This window comes from Rattus norvegicus, chromosome 3 (genome assembly GCF_036323735.1).
Source record: "Rattus norvegicus strain BN/NHsdMcwi chromosome 3, GRCr8, whole genome shotgun sequence".
NCBI classification, from domain to species: Eukaryota; Metazoa; Chordata; class Mammalia; order Rodentia; family Muridae; genus Rattus; species Rattus norvegicus.
This window is the reverse complement of record NC_086021.1, coordinates 71825107-71847394: the sequence shown is the minus strand read 5'-3', so window position 1 is coordinate 71847394 and position 22288 is coordinate 71825107. Positions and strand designations below refer to the sequence as shown.

General features: G+C 37.8%; 1 protein-coding gene across 7 annotated transcripts in view; it reads left to right on the top strand.

Moving 5' to 3' along the window:
* The first annotated feature begins 940 nt into the window (after nt 1-940).
* The window catches only part of Scn7a (sodium voltage-gated channel alpha subunit 7), a 102582-nt gene continuing 81234 nt past the window's right edge, over nt 941-22288 (top strand). For 3 of the 7 annotated variants that reach the window (XM_039105781.2, XM_039105780.2, XM_063284502.1), the window contains exon 1: nt 941-1327. The gene's annotated coding sequence lies outside the window, so the exon portion shown is untranslated. Of the gene's footprint in view, nt 1328-1434; nt 1547-1728; nt 2144-2518; nt 2591-22288 lie in introns of those variants that run through there. The other 4 variants (XM_063284500.1, NM_001388508.1, XM_039105778.2 and 1 more) reach the window with 4 other exon arrangements.

Here is a 22288-nt window from a genome sequence, read left to right as displayed (position 1 = left end):
GATATACTAAAGGATATATAGGATTGTGTTGGTAAGTATGGCAAATTGCCCCAAGAGAAAGCTTTCTACACTAGGAAATATACTTGTATTAACACTTACAAAACTTGGGCAAGAAAAGCTGGAAATCCATGTACCATCTTTGAGAAACAAATTAAATGAATGTTTGGCATTGCAAAGTTCTAACTTTTATTTTGGGGTATGACAATAGCACTGGGTTAAATTTTGCAAAATGATTATTTTTATTCATGGACATATGCTGATTTTTAACAAATCATAGTTTAATAAAACATTGTGATAGCTGGACAAAATGTGATTATACCATGAATGGTCTATATTGTTTCAAAACTTCTGTTCCATCTCAGCAAACAAAACAAAACAAAACAAAAACAAAAACAAAACAAAAAACAACAACAAAAACCTAGCATATCTTCCCTACAGCCCTCAGAATATACTTTAGATGAAGAGATTGCCAGTGTTTTAAAACAACAGTAACAGTCTCCTCTGTACCTCACTCATATCCCAATAGCCAGAGTAGGAGACAAATATGCAATGGTTTTAGTCTTCCAATAGATTATTTCCTAAGCAATTGCACACCTGCTCAGAACAGCATCCACGGCCATATCCAGTTTCCCATCCTGAAGGCTCACACTCCAGCTGACATTTAGCCCCAGATGTTCTGCTGCATAATCAGACCCAATGCAGGGGAAACTTCCTGCAGATCAGGACCCTGCATTTACCACCCTCCTCTTAATACACTTCCCTCTGCTCTTTTCTACACACTCAGTAACATAGAAACACACACTTTTGCTGCATCCTGGTTTTGCTCTTCTTCCCAGGTTTTGGACCCTTCATGCCCCTTCCCAGCTCTCTCCCTCTCTCTTTACAAAACCCTTAACTGACTGGCTCCTTCCCAGGCAGCAGGAGGATGCAAAGCCACTGCTGAGGCTGTCATTGCCTCTGCAGCTGGGTCTCTGTCAATATCACCCGCCCACGCTTGATTATCCAGCTTCCAGAGTCACTGACTGGCCTGGAGATGAGGGTGGGGGAGTGGCCAAGAGAAGGGAGGCAGGAAGGCAAAGGAAACAAAACCAGCTACAAGGCTTGCTGGGCATCTGTCTGTAGGTGGTCTCTGGGTCTGTGACTGAGGAGACAGCCAGGTGACAGAGTGTCTAGCTGGCAAAAGCAGTGGACAGCAAGCTCAGTGCCACAACCCCCTAAGCAGAGAGATCTGGGAAGAAAAACAAGCCCAGGAGAGCAAAGGGCTCTCATGAGCCTTGCTTCTGGGTTTCCTGCTGGAGTTTTAGTGAAGACTATCATTTGGCAACAAGTAAGTGCATTCTTCTTCGTTTCTTCTAGAGACAATCACAGGATGGGGATAGCTCATGGCTGTGTCCTGCTTTTCTGTCCTACTCTACCTGCCCCACCCCGTGCACAATCTCTGGGAAATGTTTGAGAACCAAAAAGAACGGGAATAGCTAGACCTGAACTAACAGTTGCAAGGTGCGTGTTTGCTTTGCATGTGTGGTTAGTTTTATCACCCAGCCAGGTAAGCCGAAACCAAGAGATGATTTTTTTTTTTACTGTAAAATATCTTGATATCCCTAGGGAGTGGTGGTCAGAATAGATGAAACAGGAGTTTATGCGAGTTGGACTATACTATTAAGGAATTTAGACTCTGTATTTTGGGTAATTTTGTGCATTCAAGAATGGAACTTTTGATGCTACAGTCTCAGTATGAAAGCAGAAGAAAAATGCTATTGGAAGCGGTGTGTTTCTTTTGAACAGCTTAGAGTTTGGTATTATTTGGTTCAACATGATTTATGTTTTATTTGTTGTGCTGTGTGATCTCTCAAGCATATTTATTCTAGATGTCTGCTTCCTTTTTAGAATTGATGATGCTATTCTGGTTATGTTACCTGCAACATTTACAAAATTGTCAGAGCAGGACTAATGCTGGATCCATGTAGACGTCTCAGCTGATGGACTCTTTCAGTGGGCCACGTGGATTTTGATCAGGAAATTGTGAAATGGAAGTGTGGAAGTATTTTGATGGGTATTTGGAGAGACTATAGAGCACAGTAGAAGGGGCCTGCTGTGGACTGTTCAGAATCCTGGCACCTTGCCTTCCATGACTAGCCCTTAGGTGCGATTATCAGCTGCTACTTTCACAAGTACTATGGACAAGACCCATGAGGAAGAAAAGAACACTTCCTCTTGTACCAGCTTCTTTCATTCACTTTACAGTTACCCTCCTAATTTCATTCTCTAAGTAATAATTTGATGAGTTACTGGGTTATCTAATAATTGAACTAGAATCCCAGTCATAAAACTTGGGAAATTTAGAATTATAATTTATTTGCATTTGGTGTAACAATATGAATTATTAATATTTCATGCTGCCATCATTTGTTTAAAAATGATAAATAACCAATTCCTGCTAAGGACTAATAGAGACAATGTGAATTATTTCATGAGAGCAATCACTTATGTAACGATTTGTTTTTCTCTATTTCACCAGTGTGGCTTCCATTTGAAGGGTAGCATTCATAAGGAAGAGGGAGTCTTTACACACTGGTCCAGAATTATGAGAGTAAGAGAAAGTCAATTTTTTCTCACATACTCTTGAAAGAATATTATAACCTGTAAGAGTTCATCTTCCTAAATTGTGTACTCATATTGTAACACCCTTGGGTCTTCTGTAAATATGACTTACTCTTTTTCTCTTTTCAATTTCAAGTTTAGCTTTCAGTGTATGGCCTTACTTTCTGAGTTAAAAGTATTAAGTGTAGTAAGTAGGCTGTTTAGAATTTATTTGATATAGTTATTATTACGGATGCAGTCAAGTTTAGACATTAAAAATTCGTGATTGCAGAAATCCATTCAGTCTTGCAGTTCAGCAGAGGCTATCATGAGCTCCCCATTATTCATAGATATGTTTAATAGAATTAACTGAAACTGTCATGAGGCTATGGATTAGGGGTTGTCAAGCCTTGGATGACATAGTGGGGACCTGTCCACTCTAGCTGCTTATCAGTGTCACTTGGAGAAGTGAAGTAAGAACCAAACACTTGGGAACTGGACATTCTGTCTCTTGGTTCTCATGGAGTAAATAAATGGACAAGGTAGTTGATATGTGCATATGATTGAATTTGCACAAGTGAGGTGAAGCATGTCTCATCAGATTAGAAATGTAGAGTCAACACATTGCCTAAGCCCTTCCTTGGATAAGAATTATGATAATGCTTCCAATTCTAGACCTCACTGGAATAAGATCTGCATGTCAGAGCAGTACCTGGAGATTCACCCACATATAACTCTCTAGCCACTATTTAACCTTGTCTTAAAAGCTTATGGTAAAACCTTAGTTCACAAGAAATATTTTAAATATATATATATTTAATTTTTGAAATTACAATATAATTACATTTTATCCCCTTTGCTTACCTCATTTTCACCTTATTACCTTTTTCCCCTACCTCATTGATTTCACACAAATCCTTGGTCTCTATATCTTTAATTATTGCTACATTTCTGGGAGTCTGGCATTTTATTTTCACAAGCCAATATTAATATTAATATCAGTTTGAGACTATCTACCAACCTTACCTGCCTCCACTGACTGTTAAGAAAGATGCTGTCTTTCTTCCCATGAGATTAATTTGTAAAACAGTCATCATTTCCCTTGCCTTAGTCTTTCTTTCTCCTGTATCTCCTGGATCATACAACATCATCTAACCAGAGTCTCACCTGCCAAACACCTAAAGATGGAGCCTTTGGCTTTCTTATGATGATTGTTATGGATATGCTGTCATATCTCTTGACCCAGTTACGATTCTGATTTGCATATATTTATGAGGTTACTGTTTTTTTTTTTTTCATAAACCAGTACCCATCTTGTGATACTCTGTCATCCTCTACCAATCCATTAGGTCTCACTGTTGTTGGCGCAGCTTTTTGTTCTCAGCTCACTCTACTGATAATAGCTGAGAATAACTGGCGATTGCTCCATAGCAGACTCGGGTATCAACCTCTTTGTGTAGGTATTAAAGAGCTGATTGAAATAAGAGCAGAACATAGGGACCTGCTTATACAAATTCAAACTCAAAACATCTAGAATTAGACTATTTGGTTTTCAACTAGAACACCAGATGTTGATTCTTTGGGGACCATAGTTCTTGAATGAAAAACTATGTCCTGTGGAATATTCTATCCTTTTTTACTTTAAACACAAAGAGTGAAGCTTCTAGTTCAGCAAAGTCCTCACTTCCTGAACCACAGATTATAGGTTTCTATTTTGGCTCTGGTTTAGAGTCTATCTTCCCTTGACCATAAGTTGGTCATGGTTTTGCCCAATGCAAAGTCAGATTAAAAACTATTTAACTGTCATTCAGCTCAGTTTTTTCAAAGTTTCTCTGTTGTTGCTCTCCAATTTGAAATTGGTGGGCAGCTATTGTGTTGAGTCCTTCACATTTGAAAGCTGAGAGTGGTTTGGGAGGACTCTGGGATCATAAAATATCAGGCAGACTCAGGACTATGAAGAGAAGTAAAAAGGCAGTCCCAAGAGGTCCTTGGGCCTCCAAGGAATGTCCCAATCTGGATTTAATAAGAACATTTCAAAGACCCATTGGCATCTAATACTGTTGTCCAAAAGGTCTTAGGGTTGCTGGGGACTGTACAAGCTACATTCATTACTAGATCTCTTTTTGTTTCTCAAACAGAGACAAGAATGCATTCCTCTCCTTTGAGGTCTTAAATGGACTCTGGCCAGCTGTTTCTGGTCAAGGGTTTGACAGACTAGGATTGCAAGGATATTTAATTTTGAAAGCTTTGGCTTCCCCCCAGCATGCTTGTTTTGTAGAGCAGACAAGCACAGCTTGATAATTTTCACAATCTCAGTAGAAGACCTTCCTAGGGTCTTCCTACTACTACTACCATGAACTTGACATAGAACTGCTCAAATGGATATTGCACATAAACAGCTTTCATTCTGGGGCCTGGAGTTCTCTCCTAATTACACTGTCTGACTTGTTATGGAAGTTTATTGTGTTGCGACACACCTTCCATAGACTTGATACCCTGTGTATCTTTGCAGACATTCAAATCTATAAGAACTTAGATAGTACTTTTCTTTTTTTAAAGAAAGATTAGTCTTTGACAATTTCATAAATGTATTAATGCATTCTGAGGATACTTCTCTCCCAGTATACTTTCTTATTCCCTACTTTCCCTGACAGTTCTCCCTCCTCACTGTCATGGCACTTTGCTTCATTTGGGTTTGGTTTTATTTTATGTTTTGACTCACAAATCTAACCAAGGCTCTGTCTATAAGGCAGGGTATGAAGCAATCCACTGGAGCATGGTGGAATCACCAATAGAATTTACCACTGGGTGGGAGGAGGAAGACTTCCCACCTTCCAAGCATCTAATATTACTCAATAGTTTCCCATTTATAATGATATCTTCTTTATGTGGAATTAACTTATAGAAACCATCTCATTTTCTCTGTCTTGGTCCTCTTCTGTATCTCCTGGGTGGTAAAAATATCAGCTAAGAAAGATTTCACGTCCCAACAGTGATGATGGCGCCTTTGAGGCTGAGAAGATGTTTTCATTTGATGGATAGAACAACCATGACTGCATGTTGACTGGCCCTGTCATGTGAATCCCTTTGCAGGAAACCATACCTCCCAAGTTTATGATTTCAAAGATCCTTCTGTCACTTGTTTTCAAGTAGCACAGACTGTATTGATGGTGACATGGCCAGAGAACAGTGTTCTCAACCTACGGGTCTCAACCCCATTGACAAATCTTCAAAAATACTTACATAACTATTCATGACAATAACAAGATTACAGTTATGAAGTAGAAAGCAATAATTTTATAGTTAGGGTCACTATAAGGGAATCTATGAAAGGATCAGAGCAGTTAGGGAGGTTAAGAACCACTGATATAGACAGTCATTATTCATTTACTTATTCTGTGCACCTTGAGCAGCTATTTAGCACTGATTGCTCTTAAACTGAAAAGCAAGCCACTTCTCTGGTCAAGGATGACAATATCACCTATGTATAGTAACAAAAACCAATATTTTGAAGATAGTTTTCCATCACATTGATTTAGCAAAGCCATAGTAGTAAGTGTCCTTTGAGGGTATAAGATCTCTCCAGTAGCCATGGGCATTTCTGGTATCAGATATGAATTCCCTCCTGTGAGATAAACCACCAACCTAACCATAAAATGATAGTTACACAGTAATAGTCCCCACTACTGCACCAGTAGGCAGATCTTCCTGTCAGGTCAGTATAATACTGGTCAAAGTCTACCTCTGGGAAATATACCTCATGACTTCTCTCTCCCAGCTGCCTGCATAGCATCTTTTACAAAATGAAATCTACTTATCAGGGAGGAAACTTCTAGTTCATTTTGAGCTTGATTTTTCTGTGTCCTACAGTCAATGTGTGTGTGATTTTACATAGGCTGCTACCATGTAGTTCTCATGGACAGCTGAAAGCAATGTCTATAGTGTGTGTTGTTCTGTGGTTTCTGGGTGCTTTATGAACAATAATCTGAACAATTAACCCCTGTCACTAGTAGCAATTCCAGAGTTTGTCCTGTGACTGCTCTTATAAATAAGCTGATTCTGCACTGAGAATGTTGGTTACTATAAGTCTTCCTTCAATAGAAGACATATTCAAAGACTTTGAATCCTAGTTAAAAAAATTAAGACATTGTAAAATCTAGATTTGCTAGACTCTAGGTGAAATTTGTCTCTAAAAAAATGAAGGGGTTTGCAATCCCATAAGAACAACAATACCTACCAACCAGAACTCACAGGGACTAAACCACCATCCAAAGAGTACACATGGCTCCAGCTACATGTGTAGCAGAGGATGGCCTTGTTGGACACCATTGGGAGAAGAAGCCCTTGGTCCTGCCAAGGCTGGACCCCGCCCCCCAGTGAAGGAGAATGTCAGGGCAGGGAGGTGGGAAGGCATGCGGTGGGTGGCTGGGTGGGGAAGCACCCTGATAGAAGAAGGGGGATAGGATGGGGGTTTATGGATGGAAAACTGTATCATTCCTGTGGTAAATAATTGTATAATCAATATGATTGTACTGATAATCTCTTAAAAATTCTGATCTTAGTCCCTACACACACCACACACACTCACTCTCTCTCTTTCTCTCTCTCTTTCTCTCTCTCTTTCTCTCTCTCTCTCACACACACACACATACACATATACACACACACATGCACACACACACGCAGAGAGAGAGAGAGATGCATTATAAAGTAAATATATTATGCAACATTAACTTAAATATCACCTTGGCATTCATAGAGGCTTGATTTCAGAATCCCTTTGTGGATATCAATATCTGTAGAATTTTAGGTTTCTTACATCAACTCAGTCATGTTATCACTTACCTCTGCATATCTTCCCATATATAATGCCATTCCTAGACTACTTACAATGTAATTTAATGCCACTGTGTGATGCAGTGAACTTCTTAGAGCCAAATTTAGTTGACCTGGTTACAGAACAGAGGTTCAAAAGCTTTGGTCCAAAAAGAGTGTGGCAAAAGTCATAGATTAGGCTAAAGAGAATGCTGGAAACAAGTTACAGACCAGGAAGCCGATACCAACAATAAGCAACCCAGATTTAGGAAAAGTAGAACATCAAGGAGGATAAAGAAAGGAAACATTCCAGATGGCTGCCAAATTATAGGTAGACTGGTGTTATCTCGGTTACCTTAGCCTTGAAATTTCACTGTATGACATTTCAATTTCTGGATTTCCTAATCTATACTGACTGAAAAGTATGTTACCCTAAAGAAAAAAAATAATATAGAAATTTATACTCTGATCTCAAATGTATCAGAGTGCCCATATGCCAGTCAACCAACGGCTTTTCACTGAGATAAGTTTCTTTTATTCCACTATACAGTTTCACCACTAAAATTATTGATTATGATAATTTTATTGAGGCTTCTCAGAATTTTATTACCTACAATCATCATTCCTTGTAGGCTTTTGCTTTCAAAAATCAATGATTATATATTTCATATACTCCCATTTTAAAAAGGAAAAGAACAATACACTAAATAAGATTTATGTGTAATACTCCATGGGGAAAATAGATTCTAGTCAGAGAGCTTTGAGTGAAAAGGATATATCAGATAATTCAGCTGTTAGTCACACTAGAATGCAGCACAGATGAAATATAAGCTACAAAATGTCTACTAAGTGCAGTGAGGCAGCCACAACCAAAGAAGATGTCAGTCTAAATTGACCATTAAAGGCTAAATTGATTAGCAGTTGGCTTCTTATATTCTCAAAAATTCATATCCTGTTCAATGTTTTCATTTCTTTGCTTTTCACCTAAGCTGGTGGCACCTTCTAGTCTGAAGGAAATCTAATTCAACATATAATGGTGGGCTTATAACTATCATTGTTCTAAAAAAAGAAAAACCATTTGTATGATAAGGGTGTGATAACGTCATGCATTGCTCTTGTCTGATGTTGAACACCATTCATTCAAAAGAGTTTGACACCTATTAAATGAGAAATAGTTGTACACTATTATGACTGCCTAAAATGGGCATCTAGGATGCCACCTTTACTTGATGGATAAGTTGTTGGGTTTGTTTTTCCTTATTCTTCATTTTTAGTCTCCTTTTCTGTCATCTATGTCCTTATTTGCTAGCCTAAAACATTTTGGAAGTTCATTGGAAATGTGAATATGTATATCTATATTTTAGGTTGATGTAAGAAATCCTTTTGACATCCACATGTGATATTGATATCCACACGTGATATCTAGTACAATTCCCTGTCAAAACTAATCTAAACATTTGTTTCCTGATAAACTCCCCCAGGTTCCAGAAAGCTTGCTTATTAATTATTTACATTTCAATAGAGTAAATGCCCTAAAATAGGAACAAGCATGCAGAGGCACTGGGTGGTTACCTATGATCTCTGGAGAATCGGCTGTGTGGGTTGCCTGCTCCATTGCAGATTTTGTTCTAGATATCAATAGAAGAAAAGGTGTTCGTGTGGGGAAACAGGGGATTGGGAGTAGGAATACAAAAGAAAACATCAACCATAACATTTCATTTTTTCTCGTGTCCTTCAATATTTGTAAGATGAAACTGCAGATGTGTGAAGAAAATCCTACTAAAGCTGGTTTAGCCTAGAGAGCTGAATTCAGCGAAGCCTGCTGTTGGCTCAGTGATTAGGTGGCTATATAATTCATCATCGAGTTCAGAATTCTTTGGGGAATTAAAGAGAATGTTGATAGCTTTCTTCCACAACTGATGGGCACCCAAACTATGCCCAGCTACTGAAGATTTTTGATTATACTATTTGAAGATAAATTAGGGTACCCTGGGAGGAAGAGGAAGAAATAGAAGGAAAGGAGAAAGTAATTACCAACTAAGCAACAATTAGGCACAGGATAAGATGCAAGGGAGGTCGCCATGAGTTTAATCTCAGGTATCCAGGTGTCTGAGGTCTTCTGTTACCTGAATACCACCCTGACAAGTCCATCATCGTGTACTCAGAAAATGATGAGAAACTGTCCAGCTGAGGGGAAGTGGATGCCTAAAGGATTTAATAATGTGAATTTCTTTGGATGAGCAGTTCTGAAGCAGCAATTTTTTCCACTGATATTACTTTACCCTTGTTTTACCTTATTCAGTAATGTTTATTAAGATTAACAAAAAAAATGAAATCCAGTGGTGTGCATGCTGTAGAGTTATGTGAAGACGTTTGAGTTGAGCCTAGTATCTTTCTGTCTTCAGTCTGAGTCAGCTTTACCTCATGGAGCTGCAACCCAGATATTCTGAAGTTGTCTGGCTTCCACCACTGATTCTTCATTTTTGATAGATAGGCTGGGGAAAATGCTGATGTACAGCCAAGAGATGTACACACGGTCCTCTTCAGCAACACTGATAGGACCATGTCACTCAACAGTGCTCGTGTCAGCTATTGAACCTTACACATGTGTCTTCTCGGAGACTACAGGCTTCCTGAAAGGCAAATCAAACACCATTACATCGAATCATCAGCCCAGGGTCTAGCACATGGTTGAAAAGTTTTGGGTTCACGTCAAGATAACATAGGCAGAGAAGATGATAGAGCCTTAGGACTGGACACATAGAAAAACTGTTTCAAACTCCTCTGTCTGGTCATCAATTCAGAAAAACCACATTAGAATCTATGTGCTTACTTTGCCCATTGAGAAGCTAAGCACCAGTGAGGAGACAAGGGAGTCTGGCAGAATGAAGACACCAGAGAGATACAGGAGCTCAGCTGGCTGCTGGAGCTCCTCCAGCTCTCTAGAGATAGATCTCATTCCTGAGTTTCTTTCTTCCACAGGCATGAGTCAGGTCATCCCTCTCAGAGCCGCCAGTTGTATCAAAGATTACAAGAATCAAATTAGAGAGTCTGATTGCTGTAACACACTTGTTTTCCATGGAGAGCTTCTGGGTACTTTTTCAGTAACTTTCTATCTCGAACGTGATCATGACCCAGGAGTGATTGGTCAACAATCTGACAGAACGGGTCTGTCAGAATTCTAGGACAAGCCTGACTCTACTGCAACTTGATTACTTTGGCAAGGTAACAAAGATGACTCTGCAATCCTTATGATTTTATGATGCACTGGGAGTACTTAGAATATCTGGAGAAATAAAGCAAATTATACTCTTTAAAACCCTGGGTTAGACTACTTTATAGAATCCCTGGCAAGGAAGGGAAGAACACTGGTATCTTCCAAGATGTAGGTGAGAACATTTAGGGTAAAACTAGATATATATTGTAAAACTGATAGATAAATTTCTCAATTGTTTTGTCACAGTCATAGGTCATAATGAAATTTATTGTGACACACTTGAGAGGATGTTACTATATTCCTTCTGGCTGTTCACTCCTACTAGGTTATTGATTTTCTTTTTTTTTTTTCTTTTTTTTTCTTTTTTGGTTCTTTTTTTTCTTTTTTTCTTTTCTTTTTTTTTGGTTCTTTTTTTTTTTTCGGAGCTGAGGACCGAACCCAGGCACTTGCGCTTGCTAGGCAAGCGCTCTACCACTGAGCTAAATCCCCAACCCCTATTTTCTTTTTTTTAACCAATTATTTTATTTATTTTCATTCCAAATATTGCCTCCCTCCAGGTCATCCCTCCCAGAATTTTTCACCCTATTCCCTCTCCCCTTTGCCTCTGAGAGGGTGCTCCCCCACCAAGCCAAGCATCCCCATTCCCTGGGGCATCAAGTCTCAGCAGGATTAGGCACATCCTCTCTCACTGAGACCAATCAAGGCAATCCTCTGCTCCATATGTGCAGGGTTCCTCAGGTCAGCCCGTGTATGCTCCTTGATAGGTGGCTAAGTCTCTGGGAGCTCCCAGGGATATGGGTTAGTTTGCATTGTTTGTCTTCCTATGGGGTTGCCATTCCAATCAACTCCTTCAATACTTCCCCTAACTCTTCCATAACGATCCACAAGCTCAGTCCAATAGTTGGCTATGAGTATCTGCATCTGTCTCAGTCAGAGCTGGTAGAGCCTCTCAGAGGACAACCATGCTAGACTCCTGCCTGCAAGTACGCATAGCATCAGTAATAGTGTCAGGGTTTGGTGCCTCATCATAGGATGGATCCCAATTTTGGCTAGTCACTAGATGGCCTTTCCTTTGTTCTCTGTTTCATTTTTGTCCTTGCAATTCCTTTAGACAGGAACAATTCTGAGCCAAAAATGTTAAAGGTAGGTGAGCAACCCCAGGTCTCCACTGGGGACCTGCCTGTCTACTGGAGGCGCTCTCTTCAGGTTCCATATCCCCCACTGGTGGGCAAGCTATGGCACTTGCAAAGTTGCAATCAGGAAGGTTTTGATTTCGCTTTTTGCTATCTGATTCTGTATAGTTATAAGTTGATGCTGTTCAGTAACTATGTTACTTTGCACATCAGAAAGGCATTGATTAATTTATTGTTCAAGGGTGGAGTTCAGTTTTCCAACCTACACAATCCAGATTCACCACTATTTGGAGTAATTTTGGTCTATACTTCTCAAAGTGTAATAATTTTCAAGGATTAGCAAGGTAAAAGTTGGTTGTATTTTTAAGAGTTTTCATCCCACCGTCCTTAATTTAGGGACTTTATTCTATATTTGAAACATTGAGTATGATACCATGTTTAGTATATTATAATTATATGTTCCACCTAGCGTGTGAAATCAAAACACCATATTGCACTCCTCAAATGTGTACAAATATTAAGTATAATTAAAAACTAATATATATGTATATATAAAAGACATGACCCTGGTTAATTTTAGTGTCATTATGGACTATTAAATGGATGAATAATCTTTTGTAAAGTTTAAATTAACTTTCATGTATTTGAGGTAAAAAACTACCTCAAATAACAAAAGTGTAATAACAAAAGATACTGACTGAGCATGTTGTCAAACGTGTGCGATTGTGACCCTGTGGAACCTAAGATAGAAATATTGCAAGATCAAAGCCAACTTGGGCTACTTCATGAGAACTTGTGCAAAACACATTTTTGTCTTAAAAGTGAGCAAGACTGTATTGTAGAGACCTTCCTTTCTTTTCAAATGTTCTCTTTAAAATCCAATTTCAACAATGTGTTCCAAAAAGCAAGAATATGGTAAGGCGAAAGAAGTAAAGAAAAACAAAGTTAAGCAATCAGAAAATACGAGGCCAGCAAATGTGAACCATACTTGGTCCCTTTGTGATGAGGTTAATTGTTCTCCAGTAAGTTAAGTTGGGAGCATTAGCCGTTTGCTGAACTCTGAGGAAAAACACAATTTCAAACAGACCCAAAAAGGGAGAGCCATGAGGAAATCAGCAGTGGCTTACATTAGGACAGAATAAAGCAAAACACTATTTGCCCTCGGGAGCAAGTAGGAGAATTGTAATAAAGAAAGTTAGTTGTATTAAGGAGACGAAAACACAGGAATGTATGTGTGCCGTCAAAGTGGGTGATGATGAAATAAACTCCAGACAACTTTGGAAGCCGGAGTTCTGTACAGATGGACATGACCATTTTCTGTTAGATGTAAGTCTGAGCAGCTGGATTGTTTTAGTATCTCACAGAAAAGTATTTGTATCCTTGAGATTCACAACCACTAAGGAATAATTGGACAAATTTAGATTAGCCGTGCAAAATCATCTATTCTTTCTAAATCTGATGATGAACTTCAAAACTAGAGAGATCTGTGTGATGGTTCATTGATCAGGCTAATTTTCCACCAATCTCAAGCCTTCAAGATTAGCTGGGACCAAGAAATTAATAATGCATTTGGGTGTGGAGAGATAGAGAAGGGAAAGGAATCTAAAGAGTCTAAATATTTATAGCATGGTTGACTCTTCCATTGGCTGGCTTAGGCTGCTTTTTACAAGCTGTTATTTCCATTGTCATGGTCAATTGTAATGACTTAAAGACAAATGTTAGAAGAGGAAACAGAAGCAAACAATCTGAAATTAGTAACAGGCTGCAAGCCCAATTATAAAAGAAATATACATAAAGTAGGGACAGAAAAGCTCACTGAGTATTGGAAGCTCTTTAAGAAAGTCAGTGTATTACAGTCGATCACTATAATTTATTACTTTACTATTAATTATTGGGTATCAGCAAGGAGTTATACTATCTTCTGAATATTGTCTTTATAGATTCTAATCTATTAGAGAATTGATTAATTCAAAACAAGTAGGCGTAAAAAGAACATGCTTTAAAAGATTTAAAATAAGAATAAAGGATATAATATAATAATGACAGTTTAGAATACATGGCAGACATTGTTCTAAATGCCTCGCATTTCTTATCATTTCTATCATTACTCTTATTCCCATCATTTCTACATTATAGCTGAGAAAAACAAGGCATCAAGAAGTGAATTACCTGGTATGAGGTCAAAGATGAAGAAAAGTGTTTTATAAATTGTATAACCATTTACAATGAATGAGAACTATTTAAAAAATAATAACCCAGCACTGGAAAGATAGCTCAGCATTTGAAAGTACCAGAGGGTCTTCTAGGAAACCCTGGTTTGATTTCCAGTACACAACCAGCTGTAACTCCAATCTCAGGTGAGCCAGTACCCTTTTCTGTCCACTGAGGTTACTTTACACTTAAGAAACACAAACATATATTCAGGCAAAACAACCATACACATAAAAAGTAATTAACTATGTTCTACTAACTAATCATTAACTAGTTAAGTAGCTAATTAACTAAAATTTAAAAGTAGAGCCTAGATAGGAACCTAATTCTACTGCTGAAACTTCTGCACATGTTGAAAAGCTACTTAAACATGCAAAGGGTTTGTGAGCCAGGCGTCATCAGTAACCGTGCACCTAATGCCGATTTTGTTACATGTTTATCCATCTGCACATTTCTGAAACCAGGTTTTGATTCTTATTTCATGTCTTTCGAAACAATTTCCAAATGACCTTGTATCTGACTCCTAAGAATTTTTATGGGTATAATAATTAAATGGGAATCACAAGTGTTTATGGCTACCCAAAGTTAAAATTTACAAATCCTACGATTCTGAGTGCCACTTTGATAAGTATATTTACCCATGTGTTCAAAATTCCTAAGAGATTTTGCACATTTCCACCAGCACTGTCTCTCCTTGATGAACATTGCCACACTGAGACATGCCTAACCTTTTTCTAGAAGTTGGGTTATACTGTGTATAATCCTTTGGGTATCTGTTGATAAAGGGGAGTTTTTGACTTGTTATGTCTACTGGTAATTTACCATTTGTATTGATCCAATGCATTCTATTATATGAAATTTATTCTATAAAAATAACACAAGTGCTTTATCTTAATTAATTTTGATAGAATCTTTATGGTTTTGGTAATTAAGCCAGTTAGTTTTCTTTTCATTTCTATATTTATGCACCATATCTCCCTTTCACCTCATTTATTCATCTTAAATGTCTAAATATTTACCTGAAGATATGAAATTATCTTTGTCCTACGTTCTTTGTTCAGGAAGATCTTTGCTGAATACAGAATTGGGGCTTTACAATGGCTTTTCCTTGTATACATTAAAATCATTGTTATTCATTGTTTTGGCTTCCACTTCTCCAAGAAGAATTCAGTAATTACTCTTGATATTATCTTCTAGCACACATGTCATCCTTCCTTAATTGTTTTCAAGATTTGGCTATTATATATTTGTTATATGATTTAAACATTAAGACCAATTTTTTACTCTCAATTCCTTTTAAAGGACATATTTTTTAAGGTATTGTTTCTATGTGTTGCATTTGAAATTTGAATTTTATAAAAAATTTCAGGGATTAGGAAGATGACTTGTAAGGTATTATGCTTGCTAACTAAGCACAAGGACAAGGAGCTATGCAAAAGCCAGGTGGGCTACATAGAGATTTGGGGATGCCTGGCCACTCACTGTAAATGAAATAAGGACTTTCTTATCTTTAGAAATGAAGGTAGAGGAGTTAGAGAAAGGACTGAAGGAATTGAAGAGGTTTGCAACCCCTTAGGAAGAACAACAATATCAACCAACCAGAGCCCCCAGAGCTCCCAAGGACTAAACCACCAAACTAAGTGTACACATAGAGGTACCCATGACTCAGGCTGCCTATGTGGCATTGTCTGGCATCAACAGGAAGAGTGAAAACTCATTTACCTAATGTAGGGGACTGCCAGGGAGTTGAGGTGAGCATGGGTGGGTGGGGTGGGGAGCATCTTAATGGAAGAATGAGAGAGGGGAGAAAGGGGATAACTTTTGAAATGTAAATACATAAAATATCCAATAAAAAATGAAAACAAATGAAGGTAGAAAGTCTATTGAGGAAAGACACCCTAATGTTGCCTTCTTGTCTTCATATAAACCCATACAAGCCTGAGTACCCAACCACACATGTGCACACTCATGATATGATATGCATAAACGATGCACATACAAAATGCTCAGGCATACAGTAGCACACATGCATATATGAGCATACATGTTTAAAAAATAAGAGGAGGTCCTGCTGTTTGCCAACATACATGATCCTAGATTTGAACTTGGATTCAGTGATTTGTGTCATCATATACTATATATGCATGCATGCTAGTGCACACATATGCAGATGTGTATATAAATCACATGCACACAAATAGAATTTACCTGTCCTTATCAACCTTCGGGTCTATATTTATAATTTCTCACTGAATTTCCACTTTTATAAGTTTTTAGATGTATCTTAAATTAAAAACATCAGCTCTTTCCTAATATTTGCAATAGCATTTTTCATTTCTACAATATCTTTATAAATGCCTAATAATCATTTCCCAAATCCTATAAATCTTATAAAGTTTTGTCAAAACCTCTGGCCTGGACCTAGAAGTCAATTATTAGCATTTAACACTTTAAAGTATACTAGAGAGAACTTTATTGTCTAGTTACTACCTATTTTCTATTTTTACAAATTCTAAAAATACTGCTGTGGTTTGGGAAGCATTAATAATGTATAGGAACTCTATTTAAAACCCATCTATCTGATTTTTGGAGGATGCATCTGAGACACCCCACCCAGAATCTACCTACAAATGTTATAATGGCTTATGCTACCAAATGCTTCCTAGTATGTTTCCCTGAATACTAGTCAACAGTTCGTTAAACTGGGACTTCTATTATATTTATTGACTTATCACATGGAATATACATGTTCAGATGTGCTCATGTGACTGCATGTGTCAGAATTCACATGTGCATGTGTCATATGCATGTGTGTGTGTGTGTCAGAGATTGACAGTGTCTTCCTAGTTTGCTTACCACTTTACTTACCATGGTGGGGACTCTCACTGAATCTAGGGTTGCTATATTTAGCTAGTTCAGTCAGCCACGTTGTGCATGGAACACCCTGTCTCTGCTTCCCCAGCGCTGGGGTTATAGAGAAACTGCCATTCCTATGGCGATCTGAACTTCTGTCTTCACACTTGTTTAACAAGCACTTCATACACTGAGACATTTTTCCAGCCACTCTATTTTAAATTATTATAAATAAATGAATGCATTGAAAATCCTTTTCAGTTTTGAAATTTACACTATATTTTTACTTTTGGATAATTAAGCCATCTAGAAATGGATTTGGTTAGAAGACTACATGAACCAGGTTAATGGGAACTTCTCGGTTCCACATCTTGCTATAAGTGCTTCCCCAAACATGCAAAGGGCAAAAATAACCCTTAAAACTACACAGAAAACCCTGTAGGCCTAACAAATATAGCAAATACTCAAACTTCACAGTGTTGTACAAAAACAGTAAAGGTAGGGCCACGTGCACTGTATCTCACATAAATCATAATTGAAATTGTGAATCACAAGCAAAACTGAAAACATGGCTGGTAGAGGAGTAAAAGTGATGTAATGTGACTGACCGGGGTGGATGCAAAAAAAAAAAAACAAATAAAATACTGGAAGAAAAAACAATTTTTCCATAACTGTTCATTGACTAAATTTAATTTTCTGATCATGTTTGAAAGGCACCCCCCCCAATTTTACTGGTTATTTTATTTAACATTTCAAATGTTATCCCCCTTCTCAGTTTCTCCACTTTATGCAGATCCTGAATACCTTCAACCAGTGCTCCTCATGAAAGACCCACCATATTCCTAGGAATAAACTTTAATGGTTCTCCAGCTCCATTTATGCTAAATATTCTCTCTCCACAGGGGAGACTTTTCCCTTCAGTTCCCATTGACTGAAATCAGAGAAGGTGTCCAGCAAATATAAGAAAAGTTAGGGGGTTGGAGAGATGGCTCAGCAGTTAAGAGCACTAACTGTGCTTCCAGAGGTCTTGAGTTCAAATCCCAGGAGCCACATGGTGGCTCACAACCATCTGTAACGGGATCCAATGCTCTCTTCTGTGTGCCTGAAGGCAGCTACAGTGTACTTATACATGATAAATAAATAAATCTTAAAAAAAGAAAAGTTAGGAAACAAGTTAGTAGAGAGATTACATAATAAGCAACATACATAATTCAAGTTATGTCAAGTTTGTGGATAGATTACATAAGCAGCACTCCTTAATATCTATAGATCTACAACCTGCCAACGGTTCAAATTATGCTGAATGTTCATACCAAGGATAGCACTGGGAAATAGAAAATTATGTGATAGATTAAAATAGCCTTTAAATATTGTTATTTACATCAGTAAGCAGAAGAATTCCCAGCTAAGTCCACAGTCAATATCAATTGGGGAAAAAACACATTCTAGTGAACAGTCATGATATTTCAACCTAGAGAAGTCAAAACAGTGCTGGATACAGTGCTCTATTGCTGCCTCCTATACCGCTGAATGTTGTCACAAAATCTGTGCTTCCTTTAAACATGGATTACCCATGATTCTTCCTGCTTGGTGCCTTTGGATCCAAATTCAGTATCTTGAACGGGTGCACTCACTTGACTTCCCAAAGCACAGTTACTTAGATGTAGGAGAAACCCAATGTCGTTCTCCTAATCACCTAGCTCTTTCTTTTCAGTCGTTGTTCAGAAAGTCTCCTACCATGATTTATAGAAATACAAATTCCCTAAATCCTGAGAGCAGAATCCAGAGAGCAGATTGCATGATAGCCATCTCTTGTCCTCTCCAAACTAATATCTATCTTATCTTTCCCTAGACGTGCCCATTTGCCATTGGTCTGCCAACTGTAAAGTGATTCAATGTTATCTCCCTTTTGGACATTTCTAAAGTAGCCATACTGGTATATCAGTAGTTTACATTTGCCTAAACTATTGGTAGCTTGTTTGGAGGTTTTATTTTAAGCGCATTCAACCTGCGACTTAAGTGTAATAGTTTTAGCCTTGGTCTCCATCAATTACCCAAGGAAACCATGATAGAGCAGTCATCCGAGAGACCAAGAAACACCTCCTCATTTGTAAAACGATACTTGCAGGGGCAATACAAAAGAAAATAAGAGAATTTAACAAATTTATCTTAGGAATGGCAGTCATTCAGTAAGAGTGCTCATAATTACAGTTATCACATTATTTTGATAAATTGATCCATATTAATTTTTAAATTCAATAACTTTTTCCATAAGATTATACTCTATAGCTTTTCTGATTATTCAAGAGAAATGGACTCCATTTTCCTGAATAGTTATGCAACTGGAACTTATCAAGAGTGCAATTGTGATATAATTATTGCCAAAACCTTACTCTAGCTATTCAATATTTTAGAAAGGCCATCTAATGGGCAGATTAACTATTAATCTTTATTTTCTTAGGCATTGATGCTGTATTAAAAGATGGCAGAACAGAAAGTGTAGTGCCTGGACAACGTTACATAAAGTCCCCACAGAAATGCTTTTTACTGAATTATGTTTTAATGATTAATAATTCAGTCTGCACTCTACCTTCTAAAAGTCAGAGGCCTGCCAATTCACTTGATAAATGTTTGGTTTGCTTTTCAGTGCATTGAAGACAAATGCCTATTGTCCATTCATTCTTCGAGTCAACAATGGGGTAAATTTTCTTTCAGTGTCAGAGTGACTACTGAAAGTGTCACCTGAAATAAGTTGTTGTGGTGAGGGAAAGAGTGAGTCACAATAAAGACTGTAGTGTGGCTCAGGGTTTCTGCATTATCTGATTTAATCTTTCATCATTTTACATTGTGTATATATGAAGGATATGTAATTTGACATATATGGAAAGACACTGAGAATTTTACTGGCTGTCATAAATATTAGCTAATAAAAGAAGGTATCATTGGATTATTTTACCGAGTAGTCCAGAAAAAGTAGTTTAAACTGTATTGGGGCTGTACAATAAAAACAAGCAAACCAACAAACAAAACACAACCAGACTGGTAGTTTGAATCTACCAGGTTTCAATGGTAGTGAGTCTAGACTATTTCCACTGATGACAGCATCTTCCAATGAGCTGGGACCATCTAACCCTCCATGTCTAGTGTTAATAAATATAATTTTAATATACACGAGCTTAACATTGGTGGCTAGCCAAACATTGGTGGCTAGCCATCTAAGTGGTTCTACTGACATTGTGATAATTATTTTAGGCTGGGTGTAATGGTGCCAAAAGCTCAGGTATTCTTTATTCAGAGTCTCTCATCTCAGCCTACCTTTGTGTCTTGTGTTGCTGTACAAAAACTTCAGTAAAAGTATCTTAACAGTTGACTGTTCTCAGATGACATAATATTGACATTACAATCAATATTTGCATACATTGAAAACATCTCACCCAACAGCCAGTAATTTTATGCTTCCTATATCTATTTAAGGTGAGGCATGGTGCCCATAGCTACTCATTCAATATTAGGAAACACTCTACCTTACAGGCAAGTCTGGGCTGCAGTTGGCGCATTGATTCCAGTTCTTCCTCCCTGGTAATACAGGTATCTAGTTTCCACATAAAAAGTTTCAGAGACTTGGAAGCAACAAGTTTCACTCTGTGCCTCTTCTGTGTCCCTATGTCACACCTCCACCTTTTTAGCCAGACTCTCCACAGTTTCGTTTTATTTTAATTAAAAGTAATCATTAGGTTTTGTCCAGTTTATCGACACCAAATAGAGGTGGATCCATTTTTAGTCTTTTGTCAACACGGTCTAAGATTATATTATCTTTCTTGGCAAAAAAAATGGTATTAAGTTATATTCAAATTTGTATTAAATAAAACTGTCTGGCACTTTCTCATGTTACAAAGCAGCTCTCTTTCCTGTTATATTTGTGTAGATATCTAGTACAGACATCTGAGTCCTATATGGACTATCACTATAACCTTGGATCCACATACCAAATTTATAACAAATAAAATTTGGTATAAGGGGCTGGAGAGATGGCTCAGTTGTTAATCTCACTGACTGCTCTTCCAGAGGACCCATATTTAGTTCTCAGAACCCACATAGTGGCTCACAACCATAGAAAATTTCAGTTCTGAGGTGATCTAGTGCCCTCTTCAGGAATCCACAGGCACTACATGGACATGATGCACAGACATAAATCCAGAAAAAAAACCACTCATACAAATAAAATAAAACTAACAAAAATCTCAGTACTGGGCTATAAGAATCCTTTCAAATTGTTGGTCAGGAGAATCCAAGAAACTCTTAAAACATTATAAGTTATTGCTGCTCACTATGGATGCCTCCCAAAGGTTGAAAACAAGTCTTTGTTACAGAAGACATGATGCATTTCAGACATAGCAGGCAAGAGATTCAAGGTGGATTTAACCTCAAGTCCTCCCCCCAAGGACAAGCTGTGATATAAATGGAAGATGCTGTGCAAAATGGTAAAAGATTGACGCCGATGATACTCATACACAGGAGTGATACTGGTGGACCACAACAATGACCAAAGGCCACAATATCCCTGAAGTGCAGTAGTGACACTTAACGTCTTAGCAGTAACCATCAGCTGTCTACTTGGACCTAAAGGCCATTTAATAGGATGCTATCCAGACATGGTACTGGATTCATAGCCAGTGACCCGTAGCTATTGAGATCATAGATCTTAGATGAGAACCTCCTACTGCCACTGACATTAGACTATATATTTCCTAGCGACATTACAAATATGTACTCTCATACACAGAGGTAAGTGTAGATATCCCCCATTCTAACAGCTTCTTATTGCAACGGGAGCTACTACAGAAAGGCCCAACTAATCACGGTGTATAGAGTAAGTTATTTCGGAGTGTCCATCCTGAGGCCAGCAATCTGTAACACAAATCCTACACAAGTTTCAGAGAGCATCATGGATGAGTGTCTGGCAGGATTGTAAAACCAGATGACCAAGATGTCTGCTTTGAGATCGTTTTTTTCTAGATATGACAGTGAAGCTACACCCACAAGATTTCAACCTGCCAGACCAAGAGGTGAACAATTCCAGCACCGGTTACTATCCTAGTGCAGGCAGGGAACGTCTCGTGTGGTCCTACCCCTAAATGAAGAGCTACAAGCAATGGACTACTACTGAAAGAGAAAGAATTAGACTTCTCCAGTAATCAATTCAGTTATTATTTATCCAATACCTATTGATAATACATAACACACAAGCAAAACTAAACTGACTCAGCAGGCTTTATATATATGTATATGTATATATGTATATATGTATATATGTATATATGTATATATATGTATATATGCATATATATTTACATGCAAATTCATAATATATAATTATACATGTAACAGTAAAAATTGAAGAGGATGCCATGAATTTGAGAAAGATCAGGGTGGGGGACATAGAACACATCAGCTGGAAGAGAAGACAAAGAAAGGAAAG